The following is a 7,083-nucleotide window of genomic DNA, read 5'->3' as shown; positions in this document are numbered from 1 at the left end:
TATATACATGATTAATTAAGACTAATTACGTAATTAGGCGGAATGGAAGAAATAATCTCAGCATCTCCAAGCGACGGCAAACATCATTACCTTGGTTCTGTCCAGCTACGTGACATTTGCATATTTTGTAGGTTTGGCCCCCGTGAAACACCCTGTATAGTGCTTATAACCATAACGCCACTGCTTTCAGCCGCTATCTACTCAAGCAAACCGGCTGTAGAAAAAAAAAAAGTCAAAAGGATAATGCAGAGTTCGTAATTTCATTGCAGAAAACTGGCATCGAGTCATGTTCATCACACACATTACTTTAAGGTGAACGTTATTTCCTGCCGTAAACGTCCAGCAGAGTGGCGCAGTGGAAGCGTGCTGGGCCCATAACCCAGAGGTCCGTGGATCGAAACCACGCTCTGCTACGTGTTTTTTTTTTTTTTTTTTTTTGCCTAATATTTGTACAACGTTTATTTTTTATTATTATTATTAAAAATGCACGTAGGACGTACTGTCGCAGACGTTATGTGAGCAATTTAGTAACAGGCTACTTCTACGACGCTACCACGTGTCCTCACTGCAGTGAACCTGCGACTCCCACAAAACTTCCGGTTCCATGTCGTATTACACTACAATTCAGAAGAAAAGAAAAAAAAAACGCGCGTTTCAAAATTAGCACAACGCACAAGACACCTCTCCAATTCCATTTTTTAAGCGAAGCTTTATATAATGAGCTCACAAGTGTCGGCGGTGGTGGTGGTGTCACGCTGAAAAGTGTGCCGATCCTGGCGATTGTGCAGAAGGGGTCCAAGCCACAATGGCACATACCAGGGATAAAAAAGATAGAGAATGAAGGAGAGAGTTAGAAAGAGAGAGAGAGAGAGAAATAAAAATAAGGAGAGAAAAAACAAAGAAAGATAGATACAGAGAGAGAAAGAGAGAGAACGAAAGAAAGAAAATCACCACGCAGCTAGGTCAGATACACACACCGACAAGCTTCGCTAACCCCCATCTTCTCGACAGGGGAAGGGCTGGTGTTTTTTTTTTAACAAAATAATTACGTGTGATGCCACAAACACAAATTATTACTTTTCTAGTAATATAAGAATAAATTCGCTTCTGAATTTGTTATTAGAGGCACAGGGAGACTTCTGAAAATATGCTTGCTTCTCTTTTGCCCCGCTACCCCGAATCGCAATTGGGCGATTAGGGTTAGACAGAGAAGACAGGGTTGTCTGCATACTCTCGTGACGTGGGGACGTCCGAAAGAATTAAGGAGCGAGACAAGGAAGTTTATCTACATTTTGCAGCAAGTTAGAAGATTTTTGTGAGCGCTCTGTACGACACAACCAAAAAGTCTTCTTAAAGCCATCGTATTCGCCATGTCCCTAACCTCACGACTTGTCCCGGCCGTTCACAAGAACTCCGTATATGTAGTATCGACCCAAAAAGTTTGCGGACCAAGGAATCTGACAAAAAGCTGAATATCTCCGCAGCCTCAAAACGCGGCCTGGTATTCCCATTTCCAGCCTATAGTGGTATATGCTAACAACATTGTGATCAGGGCTTTACTGGCTGATTTTAAACGCTGCTCGGATATTTAGCGTTTTCTGAGATCCCGTGGTCCGTAAACTTTTTTAGTCGATAGCACATTACGTTTTAAAGCGAAGCTTTATATGGCTAGACGAAATCGCCTGTCCACAGAAAACTATCATCATCAGCGTGGGCTCGAACGTCGTCCTCTTCTGCCGCAGCTGGATCGATGGCTCGTGCTCATGCTCGGCACACGCTCGTGCCTCTGCTGCCGCATTCGCCACCATCGTCGTCTTCCACAGCTCGCTGCATTGCCGCTCAACACTCCAGCGTAGAATTTCACTTCTCTTCTGCCGTCGTAATGGGGAGGCCGCGTTTACGGTCGTATGAGCGATTGATTAAGGGGTCCATTCATTCTCTTAACGTAACGGACAGATTCAATTTCGAAGCAATTTAATTTCGAAGAATTGCAAGCGCCAATGGCGAGCGAATGCTGCTAACCACGCCGCCGAGCAAACTCGAGACATCGAATGCAAGCGACAACGGCCGACTGCGGGCATACCGTCAGTGACGTCGTTCTGTCGGTCGCAGCCGACCGTGTGTGTAACCTCATAATTGAGAAATACTTTCCCGAATCCTCGGGATTGGTTAACCATCTTCGCGGAGTGGAAGGGCCGACGAATTTTTCTGTTCTTATTTCAGTCACACTATTAGTGTGAGGGCCTTCTTTGAGGGCCTTTAGGGGAATTTTGAATAAATAAATAAAATGAAATTATTTTACCAGCCAAGCTTTACCAGTCGAGCATGTCGTTGCCGCTTCGTTTCGAGCTACGCGTGAGAACTCCCCCCGGGTTTGGCTAGATACGTCTGGCACTGGGGCACCCACCGAGTAGTAAACCACGCTGTAAGAGTGGGTCGCTAAACTACATGCCTTGTAAATAAAACACGTTGTCTAAAATCCTACAATCAAGGCTTCAATCGCCCAGCCAGCGAGCTGCGTTAAAATGCGGCAAAGGCGCGAACACGAATCACGTGATGTTACTTCCCTACGTCATAGCGATAGCAGCTCCGGTCCCAGTGGCGGCCCTCGAAGCCAATAGGCGGTGACAAAAGAGTGCATTATACAAGATCCAGTAAAAAAACAAGAAACAAGAAAAAAAAACGCAGTGCACCGGTCCTTCACCTCAGAAAGAGAGTCGAGTCAGTTGGAGTTCACTCACAACTTAGTGACTTTGCTCTGATAATGTACATGCTAGGCTAATTGGAAAATAAAAGAACGTTGTTTCAAGCTCAAATATTACCTTTGACTGAACACTGAAATCAGGACGACACATAAAATTTACCAGGACGTTCAAGTTTCATCCTAAAACCAGTGACACACACTGGTCTGTACAGAGACAACAGCCGTTCTAAACAAGCGGAAGCGCTTCACGTCATAGAAATAGTTCAAATCTGCGATTCTAAGCCGACGGCGCATATATACCATTTTTTATTGCGATAGCAATTATATGGACACTCCAAGCGGATTTCTGCCGCCCCGTGAGGGTCCGTATGGCGTCCAACGGCGATGAAATCGACGCCGCGCACCGTATGCTGTATGTGCGAGTGAAAGCGCGCTTCATAGAGTTTCTCACTATATGTTATAGTGAGAAACTCTATGGCGCGCTTTCAAGGGGAGCTAACGCACGGCGGTGAGCAAACACGCGTTCTGCGCCGTGCTCCCTGAAGGGCTGCATCTCTCCCCTTCTCTACAATCACTATATACATAGAGCAAACGCGACTACTTCCGTCGCGCGAAAGGCCGTGGGGGGACGGGAGGGGAGGCGGCGTTTAGCTGCGGCACCAAATGCGTATTTATACAGGGTGTTTCAGCGAACACTTTCAAAATTTATTTAAGGTTGCCTGTGGCAGATAGCCCAATTCTAGTTCATAAGCTGGTGTACTCGAAGAGGCGGACATTACTTGCACAAAAATTGAAATGCATAATCGACTAATTAACCAAAATTCCCTAATTAAGTTTTTAACTAATAACCTGATAGCCCATATTGCAATTTACGAATTGTAGCCATGGAGTTCGCAAGGCGGATCAACTTGAAACGAATTCTTCGGATGACACCAGTTCCGAGATAATTCCCGAACTTTGCAGAGAAATGCATTGGCGTTCCAGTTAATTTTGTGCTTCAATGCATTAAGCGACGTTTTCTTAAGAAATTAACAGGAACGCAGGTTTGCAGATGACATTGTCCTATTGAGCAACAATGGAGAGGAATTACAACAAATGATTGAGGACCTTCATCGAGAAAGTGCAAGAATTGGGTTGAAGATGAATATGCAGAAGACAAAGATAATGTTCAATAGCCTGGCAAGGGAACAAGAATTCAGGATCGCCAGTCAGCCTCTAGAGTCTGTAAAGGAATATGTTTATCTAGGTCAATTACTCACAGGGGACCCTGATCATGAGAAAGAAATTTACAGAAGAATAAAATTGGGTTGGAGTGCATACGGCAGGCATTGCCAAATCCTGACTGGGAGCTTACCACTGCCGTTGAAAAGAAAAGTGTACAATCATTGCATTCTACCGGTGCTAACATATGGGGCAGAAACTTGGAGGTTAACAAAGAAGCTCGAGAACAAGTTAAGGACCGCACAAAGAGCGATGGAACGAAAAATCTTAGGAGTAACGTTAAGAGACAGGAAGAGAGTGGTGTGGATCAGAGAACAAACGGGGGTAGACGATATTCTAGTTGACATTAAGCGGAAGAAATGGAGCTGGGCAGGCCATGTAATGCGTAGGATGGATAACCGGTGGACCATTCGGGTTACAGAATGGATACCAAGAGAAGGGAAGCGCCGTCGAGGACGGCAGTAAGTCAGGTGGGATGATGAGGTTAGGAAATTCGCAGGCGCAAGTTGGAATACGCTAGCGCAAGACAGGAGTAATTGGAGATCGCAGGGAGAGGCCTTCGTCCTGCAGTGGACATAAATATAGGCTGATGATGATGATGATATATATACTTAGTGACGTCACCACGCTTTCATATATAAAAGGGAGACCCGCCTAGCAACTCATTGAGTTCATTCTAAGACTGCCATGGGTAGACCACGGAAATTAAGGACACCAGAAGAAGAGCGTGAACACAATGCTCGACCACGTGTTGTGTTTGATACAGCTTCGCAGGACATTCGCGTTCGCAGGGCGGGATAGCGGCCAATTTTTTTATTGCGATAGCAATTATATGGTCACTTTAACCGGATTTCTGCCCTAGGCGTCGCCGTCGTCGTCGCCGTCACCGTGAGGTTCCGTATAGATAAAATATTCGCCGCGCGCCGTATGCCCGAGCGGAAGCGTGCGGGGGACGCGGACGGAGGCGGGGCGACGCTGCGCTCCGGCACCAAAGGCCTACCTTGCAACCGGGCGAAGGAGACTTTTCACTCAATCTCCCACGCGCAAGCAAGGAAGCGGGAAGCCAGCTCCGGAGGAAGAGGGGGGGGGGGGGGGGGGGGGGAGGCACTTCTACTCTGCCAACAACCGCGCTCGTCGCTCGCCCGCACCGTCTCTTATCTCCACACGGCTCTGATCTTTCTATGCGCTGTGCATTCGCCGCTCAGTTTCCGCTGAAGCGATAGACCGCACGTAGTACCTTCTCCCGCTGCGGCGTATGCGCTTGCTGCCAGCGTTTTGACAGTGGTTGTCTGCAGTCATTCAGTGTGATCTATTCACGTTTGCTTGTGCGCGCTCACACCACGCTTGTTCATTCAGTTAGTAATAGTCGGGCCACATTTTCCAACGAATGCTACACATGCAATGCGCCCGGATCGGCAGTGCAGCTCTACAGGTGTGTCCTTTCGCACGCGCTACCCATGGGAAGCGCTTCTCATCAACACCACCGTTTCACACGCGCCTTTTCGTGCTCATCGAGTCTTCTTCATGTCGGTCTACTTACGCCGCAGCACACCTGCTTACTTAATCAGCTCATGTTTACTACAATTCATATTGCTACCAAAGCCGCTCACCTTACTTCGTATGACATTGCTGTGTTGCTATCGCATTCATTGCTTCGCCCTTAGGGCGAAACTGTGACATTTTTTTAATCAATGCGAAATCATTATATGCCCATCATGCGAAAATCCGTCGGCGACAGCACCAAGCGATGGTACCAAAACTGGTCGACGGCGCAAAGGGTAAGAAAACTTAACAAAACGCTCGAATTGACGTCGGATTTCTCAGGGAGGTTCGTAAACAAAGTAAATTAATGGCTTTGGAACGAAATTTTGGTACATTTTGTTCTGAGTGGGAATCAAACCTGGGACCTCCGGGGTGCGAGTCGAGCACGCTTCCCCGACTCCACAGCGGCTCCACGGTTCCGACATTGCACACGTGACGGCGCAGCCAATGTGGAGGTGGCGCCACGTCATGAGCGTACAAATTGAGTATATAAAATTGTAAAAAAAATGTGGACAGCTTGCGCTAGTGGTGCAAGGCTGGAGTAAACAGCGGAGCTGGTGAATGACTTAGCAATGAATGATTTTGTTGGAAAAAAATAACATTTACTTCACTGTGGGAAATTTTCGCCAGCAGAGAAGTAGAATACACTCGATTATCGCAAAATAGCTCCGGGGTTGTCTGGTGGAGCTCTGGGCCACCAGGTGGCGCCACCAAACCGGCGGCTGCTCACGTTTACGCCTCCGATTACGGGGTAATCCAGCGACGGTAAGCAGTATTCGGACCAACTATAACTTGCTTATAATCAACAATAAATGAGTAGCAGCTATAAGCACACAAACATAACCCCCACCCCCGAAATTTTGATGGGGGGGGGGGGGGGTTCCAGCAGGGCTCCCGCCATCCCGCTGCGCAAAAATCTTGTCAACAGCGGCTCACCATGTGCAAGACTGAGCAGATCTTTCCGTACCCATGTCCTACGGCACTGAGTACATTGGCCGAACGGGCCGCAACTCTCTCTACTTTTCTGATTTAATGTTTTTCCACTACCACAACGGGCCACTGCGTAAGCGACCTGGAGCATCACAAAAGATTCTAGTATTTAAAGAAGTCATATAATTTACATACTGCGATATTTACCCAAAATAATTACTGAAAAACAGGTGCTTTCCTCGAACAGTCAAGGCGGTCAGCAAGTATAGCAGAACGAACAAGCATAGGTATGGTCTGTCTTGTTCGAACTATGGCATTTGCACAACGCACAGCGACACACTGTCGAATCTAGAAACACAGCTTCCTCTCAAATCAAATCCGCCACATCGCCCCCATTGCTGAATAAGGCAAATCCTCGACACGAAGAGACGCGCCCCGTGATTGGCTCAAAGCGTTATACGTAGCATGCTGGGGAAAAAGCGACTGAAAGAAAAACGCCATCGTCTTTCGATGTTCGTATATGGGAACGTCGGCTCGCCGATCCGAAATCCATCTTTTCTGGTATGACACTCGCGTCGGCTTGAATGGAGGAGACACGCGAAAAAGCCCCGCGTATGTTTATGCAGGTTTTCGTCCCAGCTTTGTTTCTATACAGCCTCGGAAGCCTTTTAGGCAACCACCACAAC

General features: G+C 47.2%; 1 non-coding gene across 1 annotated transcript; it reads left to right on the top strand.

Moving 5' to 3' along the window:
• Nucleotides 1-341: 341 nt before the first annotated feature.
• Nucleotides 342-413, top strand: Trnam-cau (transfer RNA methionine (anticodon CAU)). Its single transcript has one exon. It is a non-coding gene; the product is annotated as a tRNA-Met (tRNA).
• Nucleotides 414-7,083: the final 6,670 nt, after the last annotated feature.

Source organism: Dermacentor silvarum, chromosome 11, assembly GCF_013339745.2.
Source record: "Dermacentor silvarum isolate Dsil-2018 chromosome 11, BIME_Dsil_1.4, whole genome shotgun sequence".
NCBI lineage: Eukaryota > Metazoa > Arthropoda > Arachnida > Ixodida > Ixodidae > Dermacentor > Dermacentor silvarum.
Note: the sequence above shows the minus strand (reverse complement) of the source record. Positions and strands in the feature narration are given on the sequence as shown.